Source organism: Brachyhypopomus gauderio, unplaced genomic scaffold (genome assembly GCF_052324685.1).
Source record: "Brachyhypopomus gauderio isolate BG-103 unplaced genomic scaffold, BGAUD_0.2 sc66, whole genome shotgun sequence".
Lineage (NCBI taxonomy): Eukaryota > Metazoa > Chordata > Actinopteri > Gymnotiformes > Hypopomidae > Brachyhypopomus > Brachyhypopomus gauderio.
In genome coordinates, this window is record NW_027506887.1 from 272,501 (window position 1) to 295,962 (window position 23,462).

The 23,462-nt window shown below is 45.4% G+C and overlaps 1 protein-coding gene across 7 annotated transcripts in view; it reads left to right on the forward strand.

The window, feature by feature from the left end:
* fhit (fragile histidine triad diadenosine triphosphatase) overlaps positions 1 to 23,462 on the forward strand; it is a 179,708-nt gene that overhangs the window by 94,969 nt on the left and 61,277 nt on the right. The window contains exon 4 of one of the 7 annotated variants that reach the window (XM_076989197.1): positions 1 to 1,169. This exon is cut by the window's left edge and continues 814 nt beyond it. The exons of the other annotated variants lie outside the window; for them this stretch is intronic. The gene's annotated coding sequence lies outside the window, so the exon portion shown is untranslated. Of the gene's footprint in view, positions 1,170 to 23,462 lie in introns of those variants that run through there. 7 annotated transcript variants of the gene reach the window in all.

A 23,462-nucleotide genomic window follows, 5' to 3' on the forward strand; every position in this document is an offset into this window, starting at 1 on the left:
AATTGATGAACCGGTAAGGCCCGTAGGCATGTAGGTGTTATATTAAAGTTCTTCAAAGCTGCGGATGTGTGCACTTTAGTGTCTGCTTTGATCAGTAATTGCCGAGTGCTTTTACACAATTAATTGTTTACTCCTGGGAGTAGTTTTTTCCCCTCAGTTAGTGGAATGTTCCCCCTGCTTATTAACGACTCACTGCAGGTTGAACATGTACATTTTCATAATTTTTTACATAAGCGATATTATGGTGCTTTGGCTTGATTTTGTTAACTCCTGAGAAAGAGCTCTTCTTTTTGAGAGGTGAAAAGATGGAGCTGTGACAACAGACGCTGCAAAAAACAGTAGGAAAGAGGGCCTGATACTTTGTTACATGCACGACAGTCCGTGCAAACTGGGCACCTGAACCTGCATTTGATGAATCTTAGGCAAATACGGATTGATGGGGTTAAGTTAAGAGTAATCGGCAAAGTTTAGCTTTTAACAACAGTTCAATTTATTCTGTCTAGAATTTTTCCAACCTATAAATAAGTCCTTTCTACCTCAGAGAACAGCCTCATTTTCCACTCTCAAAAGAGTTTTGGATCCCAAGCTCATGTCCTCTAATGATTCTCTTGAAATATCATCGTAATGCCCTCTCTGCCCCTTGCTGTTTGGTCCATGCCGTGTTGGACGTGACTAATAGCTCTCATACATTAAGTAAATGAGTTTGGTGTGACTGGAGGAATTACAATGGATAAAGTGTAATGAGCTTTTGGCTCAGAGGCAGCCATGACACAGAGGCCAGTCCATGTGTCATAGCGTAATCGCTTCCACTGTGATAAACACTCAAATGCTTTTGCTTTCTCCACTGCTGGTCAGATACGATAGCAGCTTTTTCGCACTGGCCCGTGAGGCCCTTGGGGGCGGACAGGGAATGCTAAGTGTCCTGATAAGACCCGGCGCTCACGAACTCCCTGAGAAAAAGACACACGTAGCAGCCCGAACCTTCCAGGAGGCGCTAGGATGTAAAATCGCTAAAAGCCGATTCTTCAGGGCAGAAGATCGTTAGTGCCAGGGGGGAGTACGTGAAACTTCATTTGATGATACATAAGAGGTTGTGTGTGGCCATATGCTTCTGTGTTGCTTGAACGGCAAGGGTCATTGCTTTACAGTGCTTACATGTATTGTTCACTGTAAACGTCAATCAACTAACCTAATAGAACCCATATATCAAATCCTTTCCATTGTTATGTGCATTATTGTGTTTTTGTATCCAGAAGACCAAGGTGGTATTTTGTGAATAAAAGGTTTGCTGAAGACCCAGAACTTCACACTGTTGAGTTTAAAAGTCGCTGTAGAGTATAATAGATGTGATCACTGAAAAGCTGGTGAGAGGCAGACAGCAAGGCTGCCTTTGACCATCACTGAACGTTTTATTGTTTTGGCATAGTCTGTCTCCCCGAAGGCGTATTTAAAAGTAAACCAAAGTTCTATTAGTTCCGAATCATGACTTCTATCCTGGGACGTGACATGTCCATTTCAGCATTCCTGCTCCCCTCTGTTATCGCTCGTCTTTCTTCTGAATAACAACTTTCCATCTGTGTCCATCCTGATGGGTTTAATTTGGATGCAGGCCAGGAGCTGTAATTGGGGTCATCACCAGCCAACAGTCATTTGGGAAGCGCTGTTTATGTACAGTCTTGTCAAAAGAGCGATCCTAGCCTGGAGACACGGCGTCTGACTGACCTCTCCGGAGAGGCTGTTCCATTCATAACACAGCCCTCAACACCTCTCCCTTAATCCCACATCCCTCAGCACCAGACCCTTAATCCCTCAACACCTCTCCCTTAATCCCACATCCCTCAGCACCACACCCTTAATCCCTCAACACCTCTCCCTTAATCCCACATCCCTCAGCACCAGACCCTTAATCCCTCAACACCTCTCCCTTAATCCCACATCCCTCAGCACCAGACCCTTAATCCCTCAACACCTCTCCCTTAATCCCACATCCCTCAGCACCACACCCTTAATCCCTCAACACCTCTCCCTTAATCCCACATCCCTCAGCACCACACCCTTAATCCCTCAACACCTCTCCCTTAATCCCACATCCCTCAGCACCAGACCCTTAATCCCTCAACACCTCTCCCTTAATCCCACATCCCTCAGCACCAGACCCTTAATCCCTCAACACCTCTCCCTTAATCCCACATCCCTCAGCACCACACCCTTAATCCCTCAACACCTCTCCCTTAATCCCACATCCCTAATCACCACACCCTTAATCCCTCAACACCTCTCCCTTAATCCCACATCCCTAATCACCACACCCTTAATCCCACATCCCTAATCACCACACCCTTAATCCCACATCCCTAATCACCACACCCTTAATCCCTCAACACCTCTCCCTTAATCCCACATCCCTAATCACCACGCCCTTAATCCCTAATCACCACACCCTTAATCCCTCAACACCTCTCCCTTAATCCCACATCCCTAATCACCACACCCTTAATCCCACAGCCCAAGTGTTGCCACTACAGCCTTGCCAGATCCTTTGCATTAAATTGGAACTTCGGATGTTCAGTTTGCCTCTGCTGGAGCAGCACCATTCACCCCTCCACCCCTCAAGCTCCACCCCTACACCCCTGGAGCTCCACCCCTCTACCCCTGGAGCTCCTGGCCCTCATTCAGCATCTGAAGGGTTGGAATAGACTGGAGTAATGCCATGGAGAATATGGTTAGCTCAACTCAACTGCTCACCAAAAAATAGAAGCAGATAGCTCTGGCCCCAACGGTCTGCGCTGATGCTTCTGACGGCAAAAAGACAATAAATAAATGAAATAAATAAAGAAATACATAAATAAATAATCCAGGAGGTCTGGGTTTCCCGTTAAATCTTAAGTGTTACTCTAGGTTTAACCTGCACTCTCCAGGTCTGGCCTCTGCTGATTCTCTCCAGAATCTCATCACGATGCAGTCCAGGTTGTTGGAGAATAATCCATTACAGTCTCCGACGCTCCAGACTGGGGCTCCTGCGTGGACCCGGGTCCACTGCAGATGTGCGGTGATGGAATGTTTGAGCCCTTGGTGGCGCGTCACGCCCCTCCGTCTGCCGACGGCACACCTCCCGGCCGCCTCGCCTCGCGCTGGTGACACTTTCACATCTGTTTTACTTAAGTGCTCTATCGCAGCTGTCGGTGAATCCAGAAGGCACACAGTTTTTTTTGCGTTTAGTGGAGGACACGTGACGTGTACCATCTCATTTAGAAGTTGCATAATGATGCTGATGGTGACTGCACTAACACATTTACAGATCCCTGGCCCACGTGTGTCTTGATGAGTGAAACCCAAGGCCTTACACTCGCCACCAGCAAAGATATTGTCCTGTTTCTTTTCCTCACACATTTACCCCCCCCCCCCCCCCCCCCCCCCCCCCCGCTCCTGAGAAGAAGACATGAAGTCCATTAAGTGACCTTAGGTGAGACTCTGCTGTGAGACGCCTGTGACTGGACTAAGTGATTACACGTTAAAGGGTGTTGAGACGTGTACCGAGTCACACCATAGAATTAAACCAGCATAGAATTAAATCACCATAGATTTAAATGGACATACATTTTAATTCCTCCATCAGGCTAAAGTGGAGCTTACGAGCTTCTGATTAATGGTGTACTTTTTTCATTTCAATAATTCATGAATAATTCTACTTTGTGGGTTGGAGCAAGGGAGAATACATATTCCTCAGCATTAATGTTGAACTTGCAGGAAGAAGAAAACATGGCTGGTGGAGTGAAGTCTGCTTGAGGAACCTTAGTTGTCATGATATCAAGCACAGCCTGGTCATCTCCTGGAGATTGATTTATCACCAGGTGCGCACATTTCTTTGAGCCGAGCTACGTAAACCCAGATGAAATATAACCCGTGAGAATCATTAAAAGTACACTGTCATCTGGCTCTAATGACTAATGACTCGAGACTGATGTGATGTGGGGGGGGTCGTCACTGATCAAATGCTTGACCAATGGCCGTCTGTCCTGGGGAGGCCCGTGAGCTCAGATCCAGCCGCCGTTCGAGCCATGCTAATGTACGGCAAAACGATGTCTGAGCAGATGTACTTTTTCACTCAATACTTTCTCAACTCCTCAACTTTATTTATTTATTTATTTATTTGTTTATTTATTCCCTTCTCAAGCCTGAGTTCTTTGTGAAGCAACCTTGTCTATGAGAAAAGCATTCATATAAATATAATAAAGAAAGAAAGAAGGGAAGAATTTCATTCTTAGGTAAAGTCAGATGGGTCTACAGCACAGAGGCATTAAAGCAATCAGAGGAAGAGCTGAATTGTGCAGGCACAGTATTGAGAATGTTCTCTGGAATTACGCTGATATCAAGGCCCTTTCACACCAGCCATACCAATAGCGACGCATTCAACTGTTAGAAAGTTAGCAGCCGACTTTCGGAAAGTCTAGAAAAAGTCCGGACAGACCGAGTGCACCAGTGCCTCAGCATTCGTCGAAGTTTCCCACGGTCGCAAATAGGCTGTTCGCGTCAACCTGGCGTCCATTTCCGCTGGCGTTGGTAGGGTTTGGGTTGCTGTAGGGTTTTAATCCCAGATCTGAGGAGGCCGTGCCAGTGCTGTCGGCTGGCGCGTCGCACGCTGCTCTCAGGGTCTGTGGCATAAAGCAGACTGCAGAGGGGAGGCTTTCATTTTGGCACAGCTATATTAGATATTTTAGCCGTTGTCCTCATGAAATTTTAATGCTGTGTTTTTGAACAGCGGGGCTCTGTGTAATTAAATGGGAGAAATATGTTGTTTCTCCTACACAATGGTGCCTGTCTCACGGAGCTCACATTTTTTCATGGTTTTGAAAGGGAGTTTGTGTTGGTATGAGGTGCCAGTCGGAGGCTTGGCTCTGTTTAGGACCCTCCCATTTCCTCTTTCGCCAAGATGGAGGCCTGGTGTGGTGTTGTGTCTGGATGTGGAAGCTCTGTCTCCGTTGAAACGCTCCTCTGAGCTCCTCCTCCGTTTCTGAATGGGAATCTAAAGAGATGGAGGAACACACAGCGCCCGTCATCTCTTGGGTGCAGAAGGTTAGAATATGCAGTTATCGCAGTGTATAGGAAATGAAAAAAGAGACGTGGACAATAGATTTGTCATGGGAGCACACTTGAAATGATTTCTAACGTGAAAGTGATTTCTGAAGTGACTGTTATGTGTATTTATGAAATCCAGAGTACACACATATCTTGTGTTATCTGAATGGTGGTATGGTATGTGTCCTGATTTGTCCAACACTTAAACTTCTGTAAGAATTCCTTTCTGAACTTCCCTAAACCTGATTTTGCTATTTAACATTTTTCTGAGTCAGTTTGGTGCAATATTAAACATGACAAAACCAAAATAATTAAAGATAGACTTGACTTGGCAGATGTCCAGTAGGCCAGTTTATCTGCGTCCTGACCAAGAGGGCCATTATTATTGTGTGTCTCATCTTGGTCTTATAGAGTGTGTGAGAGACGTCTCAGAACAGCTGTCTTCACACTGCACCATCGCGCCCCCATCTATATAGCTGTGCTCTTACACATAGCATCGACTTTGTCAGAAAGCTTAAAAACCTAAATTAATTCTAAGTTTTGCTTCATTACAAGAGACTATATTCAAGTCACACAGTATTGTCCACAGAGCCCCAAAACAATATCCGTAAATGTTTGATCAATGCATGTTTCTTTTTTTTCGGCAAGGTAGATTAGACCATATGGTTTGCTGAGTAATGGGACTCCCATGGTGAATCAGGGGAAGGCAGCGCTGGTGTTGCCGTATCTCTGCACACACCGCAGTGCTTCACCAAGGAATTGGAGTCGTCTCAGCAGCTGGTCATCAGCTATTGTGCAGCACGCTGGAGACAGAATACACAAAGAGCTCATCCAGACAGAAAGAGCAGAGAGGGTGTGTGTGTGTGTGTGTGTGTGTGTGTGTGTGTGTGTGTGTGTGTGTGTGTGTGTGTGTGTGTGTGCGTGTGTGTGTGCATAAAAATGCTCATACGAAGCAGACAGACCACTGGAATCCAATAGAGAGGCCAGTGGAGAATAGTTCCTGATAGGGCAGCACTATGAATACCTCCGTCCCACCCTGGTCTCTATCTTACTGGAGCAGATGCAATAAGTATTTATGATATGTTTGCAGAGCTTTCTGTGTGCTGCTCATTTCTTTTCGTCCTCAACTTTTTGCCGCGTATGATTCTTTCTCTGTTGTTCATCTGGAAGTCACTGTCACTGCCTTTCATGGGTAGTTTATATCAGTGTGTAATGACCTGAGACAAGGCTTACTTGTTTCTTGGTATGAGGCGTTTTCAAGGCATCAGTTGCCCAAGTTAAACTTTAAGCCAGTCAGAGACTGAGAAAGTTTGGTGATCTTTCACAAAGCCAGTGACATACAGCAAGTGTCATTGCTTAATCTAAAATAAATAGCACGAGAGGCCATTTGCGGATCTCACTTCCTTCATTACACATATTGTGCGTGTGCCAACAGTGACGACGGAATTTTATGCTGCAAGTAATGGCTTCCACTTATTTTTCTTGATGGATTCCCTTTCCATGTAAATAGCATAAACAAACAGCTGCCAGAAGATTCCGGAACGCGCTGTTTGAACATTTGTCAGCACTTTGCATTAACACCGATTATTCCCTCCTCGATGAGGCTCTCCGAGAGGGCGTCGGCTAGGCTCCAGAAGGTGACCAATCGCTGACGAGCTACAGCACATCGCTCACTCGTGGCTTTGAGAGCTCAGTTTGTGATTGGTTGCGCCTTCACTCGGGTCCCGCTCCTGCTGTTGTCCATCATTTCTCCTTCGCAAGAGCCGTCCGTGCACGTCCTGGTCCCGCCCTTGAAGTGCCGTCTTTTCTCCTACACCCACCGGTGCACATGCAAGTGGGCACGGGAGGTTTGCCCAAACCCTTTCGTCATCCGGCAAGCAGAGATGGCCGGGCTCGCCCCAGGCCGCTATCTCTCTCTCCGTTCTCTAGCATGACCCCGTCCCTCCTGCTGTCTGGAAGGCGGGTGCAGGCGTATTCCTCCGAGCAGAACAGATGGAACAGAGTTATGGAGGGAATTCGTGGCAAGGTGTGCCACATCGGCTAGTAGTAGGGAGAGCTGTGATGAAACATCCATGCAAGCTCCATGCAAGTCTCTTCTGACCCAGGTATCGGGTCTTTTGTAAGGGTTATTTATTTATTTATTTATTTATTCATGAAACCCACTGGCTTTATGCGGGACAGTCATTGACAGGATCTCCAGTTCCAGTAGAAGACCCAACAGAACGGTTTTTTAGTTCTTTTTCAGAGAAGCAGTGCATCTGGTAAGTACGTGGTCAGACAGTCAAACTGCACTTAAGCACAGAGGCCTGAGGTGTGATCAGATTTCACCAGCAGTCATTTAGCACTGCGCTCGAGCATAAGCCGGGAGTGCTAATTAGCCTAGATTACTAACGAGCTACCATATCACCCACCTTCACGAGGTGCTGCTAACCTAGTCTGCCATTTGCTAATCGTGATCTGCAGCTCTCCCCAGTGAGTGTGAGTGTATGGTAGCTCAGGCTTCTGTGTGAACTCTGATGAACTCGTGATTATTAGACAGCGGAAGGGCAATTGCCGCCGTCCCTCGCCTGGCTGCGTCTTCTGGGTGGATGAGATGGTGAGAATGGAACATGTTTAACGTGCTGAAGCCGGGTGCGTTTTCAAGAGTGTTTTTACTGAATCCTCCACCGCTGATCAAGGGCTAGCTCTCCTTCATCTATCAACGTCCTTTCTTTGCACAGTAATTCACTTCATTAAGACCAATGAAGAACAACCACAGATCCCAGCAGATACAAACCTCACACACCCTAACCCCAACACCACCCTAAAGCCTGGTTTATACTTGACCGCGCGGTCCGCGCGGCGAAAATGACGTAATCGCTGTGGCTCCGCCCGTGCGCGACGGTCGTGCACCTCTCGAATTTTGTAACTTCGCGCGCCGCGCTTCAGCGCGATCGACAAAGTCATGTTTGCAGGGTTCATACACCTAAACAAGGTGTAATTAAAGCACTTGTACGGCACTTTCAAGGTCCATTTCAATATTTTCCAGCACGATAAACATAATTAAGTTAAATATTAATACATATACTCGAAATAATTCGCTTTTTATCACATTATTTAATGGTTGTTTATTTTCAAAACGCCCAATCTTAACGTCTTCACGTTCTCTCATGTTTTGTTCTGGAATTACAAGAGGCTCGTATTTGTTAACGTAATTTCAACATTTTAATGTACTTTAGACTAAATTCCAGCACTTTTCAAACCTGAAACACAAAGCAACATCAAAATGCGTCAGGTAAATGTTCATTCCCTTTTTTTTGAGGGGTGTTTATTTATACTACCACATATCGTTTCGGACAACATTGCAAAGCCATATTTATGTTTGATGCCTGGTGTATATATACGGTCTCTGGTCAGGTAAAATGTTCTTTCCCCGGTTTTGCAGAGGTTTTTTATTCTCCACTGCCACCTATTGCCACCTATCGTTTCGGAGAACACTGCAGCGACGCTCGCGAGTATAAACGCCTACACCGCTCGCGCAGGGTCGCGCGAGGTGTGCGGAGTCGCGCGCTACGGACGCTCGCGAAAGTATAAACCAGGCTTAACCCTCCCCCAACACCACCCTAACCCTCCCGCACCACCCTAACCCTCCCCCAACACCACCCTAACCCTCCCCCAACACCACCCCAATCACTCTCCAGTCCCCAGAACCCAAGCCCACATTGCCATGGCTGCATTGTAAAGAACATCTTGTTCATATAGGATTCAACATGGTGATGAATGTTGGAGGGGAGGGGTGAGAGGAAGTGAGAGAGAGAGAGAGAGAGAGAGAGAGAGAAAGTGGTGGTGAACAGAAAAATGAAGTGGAGAATGTTCCATAAAAATGGTCTGACCTTCAGAGTTCAAAATTGTCCTGAAAAACTCCCCCATTCCTCTCTCTCTCTCTCTCTCTCTCTCTCTCTCTCTCTCTCTCTCTCACTCTCTCTCTCCCCCTTTTTTTTAATATGGCCTGATATTGTAGCGTGGTAGGGGAGTGCAGTCTCCCGAGTCTTGCACGGTTAAAGAGGCCTTTTTGTTTTATTTTTTATAGGACGAACAAAAGTAAACAAAGCTGTATGGTTCACTGACTTTCTGCTGGAGGTCATTTTCCTGCTGAGAGGGAAAGAGAAACAAACCCCCAAACAAACACCCAGACAGGACCAGTCTCCAAAGGTTTGGAGGACAGGACACTATAATAAATGTGTGGATGGATGTTTGAACATCTGTATTTTAACTCATGCAAATAAAATGGCTTTCGGGTGCACAACTAAATCAGTGATTACCATGCAGACTGGAGATCATTTTAATACTATGAGCGGTAATGTTGGATATTTCACCACGTGTGGGTTCATGAGGCCGTGTGGGTGTGTGTTTCTTGTCTGTTTTTACATGTATTCCAATCGCACATTTTTCACTGTGAACACAATTAAAGCTTGCGGTGTGGTATCCACAATCCCGTGCTGTTAGCCCGAGCCGCCAGAACACATGCGAGCAAGTGACACAACTGCGTTTGTTAATGACAAGCGTCCGCTCTGAGGAAGCGTCCCTGTTCTCATGCGTCCACCCACTCCGTTTGTTTTGAAATTGCATTCAGTTTTTAGAAGGCTTTGTCCCAGTTGGTGGCGTTTACTGTTATTATATCGTAATCGTAGCAAAATGCCTCGGTATTGTAATGAAGCGTAGAGTTATTTAACAGAAAAGGCGTGTCAAATGCCATGCGTCACACACAGGCCTGCTTGAATAGAAACGCCTACTCTGTATGCCTGCTCCTAATTACTCTCCATACATCTTATGGTTCAGGCTACATTGCAGTTTACTTACTTTGGGCTCAATTTAAACATCAGGTAACAAAAAATAAACCCCTGAATAACAGTAACAACAACTTAACGTTAACTGTAATATGTGATAAAGGCATAATGTAGGTATAGATATGAAGTGTTGCTATTGGTGTCCCAAAAGTATATTCTGAGCACTGAAGTCAGATATAGCAGAAATACTCCATCTTTGACTATGAGTTTTCTAATTAATAATTTGGAGTTTCTAAGGACTGAATTGTAATTATATCCTGTATGAGAGCAAGTGTGTGTGTGTGTGTGTGTCCAATGTCTAGTCTCTCTCTCACTCTCCATATATATCATAGATATAATTTGCTAGTAGTGTTTATATAACATATGTAACAAATCAGAATATTAATTACAGATTAATAATGAATACATTATTATTTATTATACTTTAGAATCATTATTTATTATACTTCAGAATAATTAATAAAGTGGATTGGGCAAAGTTAGAAAAGGGACCTGTTTATATAAGGTCTCACAGATGATTGTGTTTGTCAGAGTGAACACCAAATAATGAGGTGGTGAGAATTGTTTGTAGACAGGATTGTGACACAGGACTGGGGGATTGTACAAGAGCATGGTCGCCTGTATCATTCTCAAAAGTTTGTAACCACCAACAGTCTTTCTAGAGCTGGGTTGTCCAGTCAGTAATTGGGGGCAAAGGGCCTTGGTTAAACAGGGAAACAAGAACCCAACAGTCACAACAAATGAAATCCAGAGTTCTTTTGTGGAGATAGGAGAACCATCCAGAAGGACAACCATCAGTGCAGCATCACCAATCAGGCCTTTATGGTAGGTGGCCAGACAGAAGCATCTCCTCACTAAATGGACATTGAAGCCCATTTGGAGTTTGCCAAAAGGCACCCACAGAACTCTCAGACCTTGAGAAGCAAGATCTAATAGTCTGGTAAAGTGAAGATTTAACTATTTGGTAACAATTCCCAGGGGGATATATAAAGGATTTCAGTCACTGGGCATGATCTCGTTAATACCATCCCTACAGTCAAACACCGTGGTGGTGGTATCATGCTCTGGAGATTTTCTGTGACATGGACTGGAAGACTAACAGGATGCAACTTTTTCCAGAGTGTTCAAGGTCTTGAGCTAGAACAAAGATGTACATTTCAACAAAACAACCCAAAGCATACCGCCAAGAGAATGCAGGTGTGAGTTTGTGAAAACTTTGAAAGTCCTGGAGAGGCCCAGTCAGTATCCAGACCCGAACCCAGCAGAGTCATCCCTGAAGACTCCTGAAAAAAGCTCTGCGCTCGCACTTCCCATCAAACCTGGCTGAGCTTGAACAGTCTTGCCCAGAAGAATGGGAGAAAGAACCAACAGAATCCTTGCCAAGCCTGTAGGATCACTCCCAAGAAGAGGTTGTTATTACTGCCAATGATGCTTTAACTAAGTACTAAGTAAACAGCCTGAATACTAATATAAATGGGAAATTTTCAGTTTTTCATTTTTAATAAATCTAGTAAACAGTCCAAAAACCTGGATATTTGCCTGGGTATTTTTGGCTGAGCTACTTTGCCTGATATACTCACATGAGTGTTATGATTAGTATCCCTGTTGGTATGTATGGTATAAATATACTATTCAAATAAAGTATAGTCATATTATTAGGGGTGACCTGCAATAGTCGCTGATTCGACTATAGTCGACTATACCCCCTAGTCGACTATGAACATCATAGTCGAATGTACCATTCTAACTGCATGGGGGTGCCCAAGGATGCAGCTAAGCATTAGTTGTTATATGAAATGTCTTTGTTTTTGTTATATATAGCCTTTTGTCAAATAAAATCATCCTAATTTCTGTTAATAAATATTTAAAAATGATGTTTGCGCATTAACAATATGCATCTTCCTTACTACACATTAATAAATCACACCCTGCAGTTGCACAATCCAAACGAGCGGAGCCGAACACGCTACAGAATACGCGCAGCATCTGCCGAGATTATAATGGCTACTAAAAAACTTCAAAAGTATTTTGAAAAACATAAAGATGAATCAAACAAAGTAAAGTGCAAGTTATGTCATCAACGTCTTTCATTTCGCATGACAACAACCAACATGGCATGCCATTTAAAATGCGAAGGGCGAAAAAAAGTTTGTCGTTTTAGTCATGTCCTCTTGTCTCATCGCGGTGCGTCTCTGCAAGTAGGCCTATAAACATTTATTGTTGTTGTTTGCTTTTAAACCCCGTTACTTGAACCTTTACTTATATTCTTTTGCTGTTGTGTGGCAATTTTGTTTATATTTTCAGGCAGGCAAATTTTATTTAAAATATTTTTGACATGTTGCACAGTGCCTCTCTGACAGTTCTATATGCGCAATGCGCACTGACGGTTAATGTTCTCTAACGTTTCATAAAAAAATAAATAAGTAAATAAATAAAAGCTGAATAAAGCCAACCTACCGTATTTATTCATTTGTCTGAGTGTTTTAGGTTTTTACTTTGAAGAGGAAAAACGTCCTGAATGATAACGGGATCCCGTTTAAGGTGCTCTAAAAAAAATAAAAATAAAAATAAACCTGATTCGACTATTAGTCAACTAAAGGGAAAAACTGACAAATCAGATTCGACTATGAAAATCCTTAGTTGAATACACCCCTACATATTATACACACACACACAGAGGACTGAGTTGTAATTATATCCTGTATGAGAGCAAGTGTGTGTGTGTTTGTGTGTGTGTGTGTGTGTGTGCGCGCGTCCTACCATAGGTTACTATGAAGCCCCTACCTTGTATTCTTACCTTGTGTGCATGGCAAGAGTAATTTGCACACATGGACAATAAATGTAATTTGTAAAAAGCAAAAAGTTGCAGCAAGTACAATATTCTAATATATGATGAAGGATTATTAATGCAGCCTTGTGTGAACATCCCTCTCTTTGCCCATAATTCCCTTTCCAGGTCTTATGCAGAACATGTAGCTCCATGCATATTCACGTTTTTGCATATTCAGTTTTCCACCTCTAGGAGCTATATGGATTTCCATTCCAAGAAGGGTGATAATTCACCCTCTGCTGTATACATTATTAGGTATACCATCCAATCTCTCAAACAAATATGAGCAGAATGGTAAACAACTCAAATCTTGCAGTAACCACAAATGGGCATTGTCTGTTGGTACTGTACAGCATTACCTCGTTACTCGTACTTTGGTAGAATGGTTGCCGTTCTGAGATTGGTGTTGTCAGAATCCCTCTGTTGAGGAGCTGATGTCGGAACTGTATGTTCCAGTAGCTCCAGTGAGGGCTGTTGTGGTGTTGTGGTGGCATACCGCAACCCCAGCTGGACCCTCCTGCCTGGACAATCTCTCCCTGCCTGGACCCTCCTTCCTGGATGATCTCTCAGTGCCTGGACCTTCCTGCCTGGACGATCTCTCCCTGCCTGGACCCTCCTTCCTGGACGATCTCTCCCTGCCTGGACCCTCCTTCCTGGACGATCTTTCCCTGCCTGGACCCTCCTGCCTGGACGATCTTTCCCTGCCTGGACCCTCCTGCCTGGACGATCTTTCCCTGCCTGGACCCTCCTGCCTGGACGATCTCTCCCTGTCTGGACCCTCCTGCCTGGACGATCTTTCCCTGCCTGGACCCTCCTGCCTGGACGATCTTTCCCTGCCTGGACCCTCCTGCCTGGACGATCTTTCCCTGCCTGGACCTTCCTGCCTGGATGATCTCTCAGTGCCTGAACCCTCCTGCCTGGATGATCTCTCCATGCCTGGACCTTCCTGCCTGGATGATCTCTCCCTGCCTGGACCCTCCTGCCTGGACCATCTCTTCCTGGAGCAGAGTTGTTTGGGCCTCTCTGTTGGCACTATGACTGATTGCCTCCTGCATTAAAGACCCTCCTTCAGGCGCTTTCTTAAGAACGGCCTGTATGCTGTCCATCTGGTCTTGGATTGAAAGGCACATGTTGGGTTGAGTGGAATGGTTCAATCACTAAAACCCCAAGCTCTTTAATTGCTTTAATTGCTTTAATCTAATCTAGTCTAATCCATTGGATTTGGCACATATTTTCTCAGTGTCTAACTCTCATGTGAATGGGTTTCTCAGTTATATGGCACACATATGTGGATAAACATAAATAAATCTTTATATGACAGTGAAACAGTCAAAACTCCCCATTAAGTAATGAGGTTCTTCCTTTAGACGAGAAAGACAAATCTGAATATGCTTTAATACATGAATTTTTGAAGCTTTATTCAATCTGGATTAGTTCTACCTGGGGAGTTACTATAATTTAAATGATTACTGACAGGATCCGCCATCAATGCAACACAAATCTTCACTGTCTATACGCTATAGTTTTAAGTCTGAAACATATTAATTTCAGATTAAATGAGGCTATATATTTCATCCAACAGAGATTTCCCCAGTAACAATTTGAACTGACCTCACGGTAATGTATCTTCAGCAAATTACTCATATACCTTATCCTGAAGAAACTGACCAGTCAAATCCTTTACAAATTATATCACAGAACCTTCCCTGTTAAAGCTAATCCATCTTGAATAGTACCCTATTTTACCAAGGGACTTCACTGAGCTCTGTTCTACAACATATTAATTGGTTAATTAACAAAGTGACAAATTAGCTTAATAGTTAAATCAGAGGTGTGAACAGTGCATGGATAATTTCCTCTTGTCAGCATTCAGATCAGAACAATCAAAGTGACCTGAGCGTGTTTGGGCTGTGGGGAATCGATATAAGAGAGCGCCAGGGTTGATGGTGATGTTTGGACAATATTCTCTCCGTGAGCAGAACAAGCATTAATGAGCTCTCTAATTGATTTAATTAAGTCCAAATGTCAGTCATTAGTCTGTCTCTCCCTACAGGGGAAGGGAAAGTGGAGAGTGGGTTTGCAGTGATGTGGAATGAGAGATATTAGTCCAGAGTGGTTCACTCCCCCTACATGGGGTGCCATTTTGATTTGATTTGAGTTAGGACTGCATAAAATATTGGTTTACTATGCTATGGCCTTTGCAATATTGATACTGTAATATGCAAATGAGCTTTCAAATTTTTTTTGGGTGTGAGCAATTTTCAATTTCAGATGTGTGCACAATCTAGAAATGAATCGTTTCTTTTATATAGATTTTTAAAATATAGATTGAGCTTCACTTGCTAGTAAAATTGAAACCTCCTATTTCTTCTGTGAGGCAGACCTTAAAAGCCACATCATTGCATCTCTGCATCAGGGGAGCATGTCCACCTAATGACTGCAGAGTCGTTAGTATTAGAAATGAAGCATTAGAAGAGAGTCTTTTGCAGCCCAAGTTATTCCAGACACCACAAATGGATCAATTAGTTATACTATACTCACAAAAGTTACGGATATTTGGCTTTTGGGAGAAATTTCAGGATGAACCTAAAATGCACTCTAACCTTTACAGGTGAACTTAATATAACCTTCTATAAATATTTGAATGCACATGTCCAACTGTTCGATGTTTTAGAGTACTTTTTGCACAACAACATGTTTGATCCATGAATCGAACCAATACATTCCTGGTTCAATTAGAATTGGTATTTAAACAGTCCTCCTCATTGTGATGACATTTTGACATCACAAGACCAAGACGACCTGATTGATTAACAGAACCTCACCATTGAAAGGCTTCAGTCAGGATGTTCTCAGATGGATGTGGCTACTGAGTTTAGAATATCACAAACTGTAGGCAGGTTGCAACAGAGGTACAGAGAGGCTGAAAGAATCACATAAAAGCATAGTGGATGTCATTTGGACACATCCCACACTGATGACCACCTCATTGTGAACCGTGCCCTGCGGAACTCCATGATGAATGGCACATAACATCAGGCTCATTTAAGGGAGGTGAGAGGCACCCAAGTGTCATGTCAGGCCATTTGAAACTGAGAGTGGCTTGCATGCTAGATGGCCTGCAAGGGTACCTGATCACACCACTGGGCACAGGTGTCATGGTCTTGCATGGGCCAGGGAGCATTTACGCTGAAAGGCGTTTTACGCTGAGCAGAAATGATGGCCGCCACTTTTCTGCAGACCTGACTCTGATAGAAAACCTATGGGATCAGCTGAGTCACCGTGTAGAGGCTCGTAACTCTGTACCCCAGACCTTCAAGAAGAGTGGGACACCATGACTCAGCAGACTAAACGTCCACTTATGAACAACATGAGACGTCGTCGTCAAACTGTAATTGATGCTCAAGGGCACATGACAAGTTACTGAGACATTGATGTTTTTCGTTGGTGTTTATCCAACACTGTTGTTGGCTTTTGTTTGAGATGAGGAAATCACAATTGCATGCTTCTACTTAAATGTCCTACTATCATGATATATCACTGTAGCATGAACGTTTTACATTTCTCATAAATCTCACCCAAATGCCAAATATCCCTAACTTATTGTGAGCAGTGTATATTACTGTTAATGACCCAGTGCATAAAGTTCTAAGCACTGTTGGAATGGCACATAGATATTAGTGGTATTAGACAACTGGGATAAGCCACTAAATGCAGTATACAGTACTATTTCAGGAAAATTAAATAAAACGCAAGCAAAAAAAATTGGAAGAACATCTAGTTCCTTCCTAGATTCCTTGCTGTGATCTCTTCATTTTGTTTCTGAACAGTGTGCTGCTCGAGTGGCAGCTGTGTAGAATACAGTCATCACATCCTCTGTCTTGAACCTGGCGTCTTGCTGTCAGTGTCAACCAGTAGCGAACCGTGACCTTTAAACCTGGGCCCGCTACCCCCCCCCCCCCCCTCCCCCCCGAAAATTTTTTTTTCCTTTCTTAATAAACTAAATAAAGAAAAACTGAGACGACAGTACAGCTTTAAAAACGCAATAAACAATAATATCTGTACTAGATAACATCTTAAGCAAAATAAGTTTCCAAACAAAATAAGGTTCACAGCTCCGTGGTTCTCGGAAGCGGAATATGTAAACAACGCGCACGAGGACGTCAAAGGGATGAATCGAAACTAGCTAGCGATGGTGCTAACGACAGCTAGCGTCGCCACAGCGGGCGGAAATTATCATACAGTTAAGCCCGCCCACTAAGAGAGAAGATATGATTGGTCAATTTTGCTGTCATTTGAAACTGGTATTGCGCTGAATTATAACTGCCAGGCCCTCTGTAAACGAACAGCGGGCATCACAGTCCTGATAGGGGGAGACACAGGCTCACAGGCTTCCACTCAACCCCTCACCTTCCAACACAGATTGAATAGACACGGGTGAATATTTTATTTGCTTATATTTTTGTAATTGTTTAGATGTCGAATGTCAAACTGTAAGTAGATAAAATAAAATTGGATAATTATATATATTGTGACGATGGGGTCGTGGTGAAGGATGAGACACGAATCCCTCTTATGGCGACAGACGTCACTTTTATTTATAACGAGTATTGCGCAATAGCGCACGGTAAACACTCACACAAGCCGCAAAACGTGCAGACATAGACAACGACGAGCACAGGACACTGCGCGAGCGCACATTAAATAGACAAACCACATTAGCCCCATGTGATCACGAGACGATTCACAGGTGAGACTTATTAATCACACAACAAAACCCTAACCACGTATATACACGGACGCAGACAAAGCACGTGGACAACGTTTACACACGCCCAAAAGGGAGGGGCCGGGGTCCTCAACGTGACAGACGCCCCCTCCAAGGGCACTACCCGTCCCGGGGTGCCAACAGGACCGAGTGCCCCGAACCCACGACGATGGGCGGATCCGACGCGCTCAGTCCTGCGTCTGGGAGGTGACCGCCCTTGGTGAAGCGTCCGCCACGGACCGCCTAGAACACCCTCCCTGGGAAGACGGGGGAAAAGACGGGAGACACATTGAACGGAACGTTCACAAACACACACACAGGCACGTTTACACAAAGAGGCACGAGAGGGAAAAATGGGTTAGGCACACAAACGGGGAGACTAACGAACACTGGTACACAAAAACATGAAACAGGAACCCAGCTACGCGCCAGGAGGAGAGCTAGGAGGGGAGAGAGGTCGGGAGCTGCAGGCGCTGCTGCAGGGGATGTTCCACCTCCAGCCTTTGCTGCGGAACCTCCGCTGGGTGCATTGCGGCTGGCGGACGCGCCCGGTGCAGCACGTCTGTCGCGCGCACCCTGTGCAGCGCGGCTGTCGCGCGCGCCCTGTGCAGCGCGGCTGTCACGCGCGCCCTGTGCAGCGCGGCTGTCGCGCGCGCCCTGTGCAGCGCGGCTGTCGTACGCGCCCTGTGCAGCGCGGCTGTCGTACGCGCCCTGTGCAGCGTGGCTGTCGTACGCGCCCTGTGCAGCGTGGCTGTCGTGCGCGCCCGGTGGGCCGCAAGGGAGCTCCTCCTCTGTGTCCATCTCCTCCTCTGTGCCCCGGCTCCACTCCATGGACTGCTCCGGGCTGCCACCCCGGGAGCAGTCCATTGCACTTTCGCCGGAGCGGTCGGAGGATGGACACCTCACCGAACCCCCTTTCGTAGTCCCGGCTGCTCTCTCAGAGGGAAGCGGACTCTCCTCCTCTCCCTCCGAATCGGAGCCTTCCTCCTCCTCCCCCTCTTCCTCTACGGAGGGAGAGAGACCTACGGGCGGAGGAAGGTAGTCCTCCTCCTCAGACTCCTCCTCCTCCTCGCCGTAGTCCTCGGGAACCGCGTCGCATACCGAGGGGGGGCAGGTCTCCTCCTCCTCGCCCACGTAGTCAACGGTGGAGGCGTCGTCCTCCGAAGAGGGGCAGGTCTCCTCCTCCTCGCCCACGTAGTCAACGGTAGAGGCGTCGTCCTCCGAAGAGGGGTAGGCCTCCTCCTCCTCACCACCGTAGTCGATGGTGGAGGCGTCGTAATCCGAGGGGGGGTAGGCTTCCTCCTCCTCGCCACCGTAGTCTATGGTGGAGGCCTCGCCTACCGAAGGGGAATACGCCTCCTCTTCTTCCTGCTCCTCCCCCTCAGAATCCTCCTCCCCGAATTCCACCTCCGGGGTGGACGCGATTACGCCTACCTGCAGCGGCGAGGTGGCGCGAGAAGGAGCAAGGTGTCGCTCCCTCCATATCCGTACCACCCCCTCGCGGAGCATCTCCGCCAGCTCGGGGTCCTTTAGTTCGAGCCCCCGGGCTGTGGCCAGTTGGTAGGCACACACCGGGTCCTTCTCCAGCTCCTCGACCGACGGTGTGGCTTCTTGGCACGGGGGGGTGTCCTCCTCCCGCTTTCTCTGTGCCAGAGTCGACGTAGCGCCGCGGCGCGAGGGGGAAGACGAAGCGTGGTGATGACGCTTGCTTGGGCGCTTTGCCTTCTTCTGCCGGGTGGCGTAGCCAGGCATGATCTGGGTGTCTCAGGATGGCTCGTCGTTCTGTGACGATGGGGTCGTGGTGAAGGATGAGACACGAATCCCTCTTATGGCGACAGACGTCACTTTTATTTATAACGAGTATTGCGCAATAGCGCACGGTAAACACTCACACAAGCCGCAAAACGTGCAGACATAGACAACGACGAGCACAGGACACTGCGCGAGCGCACATTAAATAGACAAACCACATTAGCCCCATGTGATCACGAGACGATTCACAGGTGAGACTTATTAATCACACAACAAAACCCTAACCACGTATATACACGGACGCAGACAAAGCACGTGGACAACGTTTACACACGCCCAAAAGGGAGGGGCCGGGGTCCTCAACGTGACATATATAATGCTTTAAGAATATTTTAGGCCCTCTGAGAGGGCGTAGAGGGCCCTGACGGTTCCCCACTGGTGTCAACAGATCATCTTGTAAGACCTGTTTTATTAGTATAGTATTTTAGTATTGGTATTAGTATATATTTAATTTTAATTTCAATTTCCATTATTTTATCTTTTTTATTATTTGTCTGTTTATTCTACCTCTTTTTTTTTGTAACATTCGGTTCATTTATACAGTCGCAGCTCCCATCATTCATGCATCTGCCATTGTCCAGTCATGGGCATGCTGTCACCTCGACAGCCAATAAGAATAGAGTGCGCCTACATCACATGATCCACAATGATGGGCTGTACAGCAATTATTTGGTTCTGAAAATAATTTTGCATAATGACAGCTGGAGATGAAGAAAAAGACATCAGCGTGGAAGGCATGGAAGGCGTGTCTTTGTACATGAAGATGGGGTTGTGGATGTGAGCTTTTCTCCCTCTGCAGAAAGCTAAAACTTTATTTTGTGGACCTAACACATCCTTATGAACTAGTGCACTGCTAGAAAAACGACTAGTCTGGAAAAAAAGAGCTACATATCAAATATGTTGTTTTCGTTCTAACAGTGTCTCAAGGAAAATGCACATTTCCTTTCCCCTACAACCTACCTCCATCCTACATCATGAACCCTACAACCTACCTCCATCCTATATCATGACCGCTACAACCTACCTCCATCTTATATCATGAACCCTACAACCTACCTCCATCCTACATCATGAACCCTACAACCTACCTTCTATATCATGAACCCTACAACCTACCTCCATTTTATATCATGACGCTACAAACTACCTCCACCCTAAATAATGTACCCTACAAACTACCTCCACCCTAAATAATGAACCCTACAACCTACCTCAATCCTAAATAATACACCCTACAACCTACCTCAATCCTATATAATACACCCTACAACCTACCTCCATCCTATATAATACATCCTACAACCTACCTACATCCTATATCACGAGCGAATGGATGGATCAGAAACACTGATTTTGTAGCCAGTGCTTTTTTGTGTTTGCCAGTGCTGACCAAATTAATTAGCCATTCTTTTATTCGCATGTTAATGAGTTCCAACAGGAAGCAGTTGTTATTGCTTCTCCCATCACCGCAGCTCCGTGGAGTCGCTCTGTCCTGCGGAGTCGCTCTGTCCCGCGGAGTCGCTCTGTCCCACAGGGCTTTCTCTTCTCTTTGTGTTATTTTAGCTCTCCTTTTTTTTGCGTCAGACCATCTGAATCATGCAAGACAGCAGTCTAAAGGATTCAAATGTAGCCTAATTGATTTAAATGTATTTTGTTAGACAGCATGGTGAGGTGAATTATTCTAATTGGGTTGCGTTTAAGAGGAAGATTTATATTCAAGTGAGATGTTTAGCATACTTTATCCAGAAAGCTGCTTTTATTGAATATGATTTGATATTTCCTCTTGACATATTCTAGTGGAAACTAAGCTTGCTAAAGGACTTTTAATGTAAATGTCTCATTATATGATTTGAACTCATTAGTTCCCTGTAAAGCACTGTCACCTTATCAATTACATATTTTAAACTGTAATATTTGTTATCTGTGCTTTTAATGGAGCAGATTTGCAATATTTTTTGCCCATTTCCATTGGTATGATCCTGTAGAAAGAAATATTATGTCTATTATTTATATAGCTGTGAAGTGCTTGTGGATATTTATGTGTAGTATATGAGTTTGGCTGAAGTTTTATGTGCTCAATAAATACACCTTGTACAGTCTTGCATTGTGCTGGGTTAATGGCAGTGCAGAACATGACTGCTCTTGAATCAGCTAATGATTTAGACTCCGAGCCTGCAAATGATTCATATCTTGAGTCGACAAATGATTCGGATCTGTAAAGTGCTTTTTTGGGATAAGATTATGAGTGTAGATCTTGCATGTAGACAGACAGACCAGCACATTGACGAAGAAAGATGGACACAATGTGAGGGTGAGGGTCATTCATTAGGTCATGACCTGGAAGGGCTTCTAATGGCGAAAAACCGAAATTTCCATTATCCTGAGCGACAGGTCGGGGGTCGCGTGGAGGGTGTCAGCCGTTCGTTTCGTGCCGGGCTTTGCGGGGTCAGGCGGGTAACCCGTGCTGCCCCCAGACACGCTACATGCCCCCCTCCCTTGCCCTGGTGTGGGTGGAACAGAAACATTTAACAGCTACAAGTCTGGAGAAAGCGATGGCTTTGGAGGAAGGTGTGTGTTCCGTGTGCGTCTGGATTTGCTGGTATAATGATGATGGTTCAGCAGCGCAGCCTGAAATGTGCTGGTGATAACGAGAGGTGGCCAAGTCTGTGCCTGTCTGAGTGTGACTGCATTTAAAATGGAGGATGCCTCAGTGAAAGTAATGTAACTGCACCAGAAGTGCACTGTTCACCACTGCATACGGTTATACTAGTAACTGTCCTGCCAGTCTGTCGTGTAACTTAATTATACCATGACGGCAGATGGCTGTCTGCTTCTTGCCGCACCATACGGTCAGATGGTGAAGATCTGCAGTTGGGTTTGAAGGGACCAGCTTTTCATGAGCTTTGACCAATAATAGCTTACGTCATCTCTCTGCTGCTAGTACAGAGACAAAGATTACAGTCACATTCAGCACTGATATTCGTTCGCTGATAAACTGATATCACAATCCACTGATTAGCCCCCAGTACAGATGAGTGGATTTGCTTACAGCTGTGTGAACTGGTTTTGCACAAATTAAATGGAAGCGCAGATATCAACCCAGTTGTTGCACACCACTGCACCTGTGATTTAACGTTTGGGTGACCTTGATGGAAGATAACTTCACAGCTGTTGGATCATAAGCCATTGGACACACGTGGGAATGAGATTGCATCGAACGCTGGGTGATGTAATAGATCAAAGAAACAAAAGGAGGTAGCGGATCAGGTCGCCACTAACACTGCAGATTCAGAACCTGTACGAGGTGGTGAAAGACGACCTCCATTTGAGGGATGGATGGATGGATGGATGGATGGATGGATGGATACCCAATTATTGTCCCGTGTAAAATGATGGCCAGTAAGGGCAAAGTATGGAAAGAGGACAGAGATGACGATAAAATGGGGGGGGGGCTTTGGAGGCGAATGAATAGATTCCTCTTCTGGCTGACAGCTGCGAACCGCCCCCCTGTTCTCATTAGTGAAGGTGTGAGATTCCGTTCAGCTGAATGTCATTGTGGCTGGATTACATAATGAAGTAATGCGAGGCACTGGGTGGGCGGAGTCAGGGTCCGAGGCCCCTGCAGGTGTGTAGGGATGGCTGCTCAGGCATCCGGGGAACATGCCTGGAAGGGAATTCCAAGCCATGTCGATATGGAAACAAACTTTCTGTTCTGCTGTAAAATAAACCGCATGTAATGCAAGAAATGCTTTGTGTAGTTTGAAAATGTCCACCTTGATGTCATTTGATAAATATTTCACTCTCTCCTCTCGCCACCCCCCCCCTCTCTCTCTCCCACTCTCTTTCTCTCCCTCTGTATGTCTCTCACTCTCTCTCTCTCTCTCTCTCTCTCTCTCTCTCTCTCTCTCTGCCTTTTACTAAGTGCATTTTAGCTATACATTTAGAAAAAAACAATTGGCCTGTTTCAGTTCTCCAGAGCAGTTGGTTTTGTTTTGCCATAAATGTTCCAGACACCTGCTGTATTTCAGCGGTGTGGAGGAGTGTGTCACAAAGAGACGACGCCCCAGGTGAGCGTCCCACTCTCTGATTTTTCATAAAGCCTGATTTCTTTACACCTACTCCGCTGTTATGAGGACTATTTGTCTTTCAT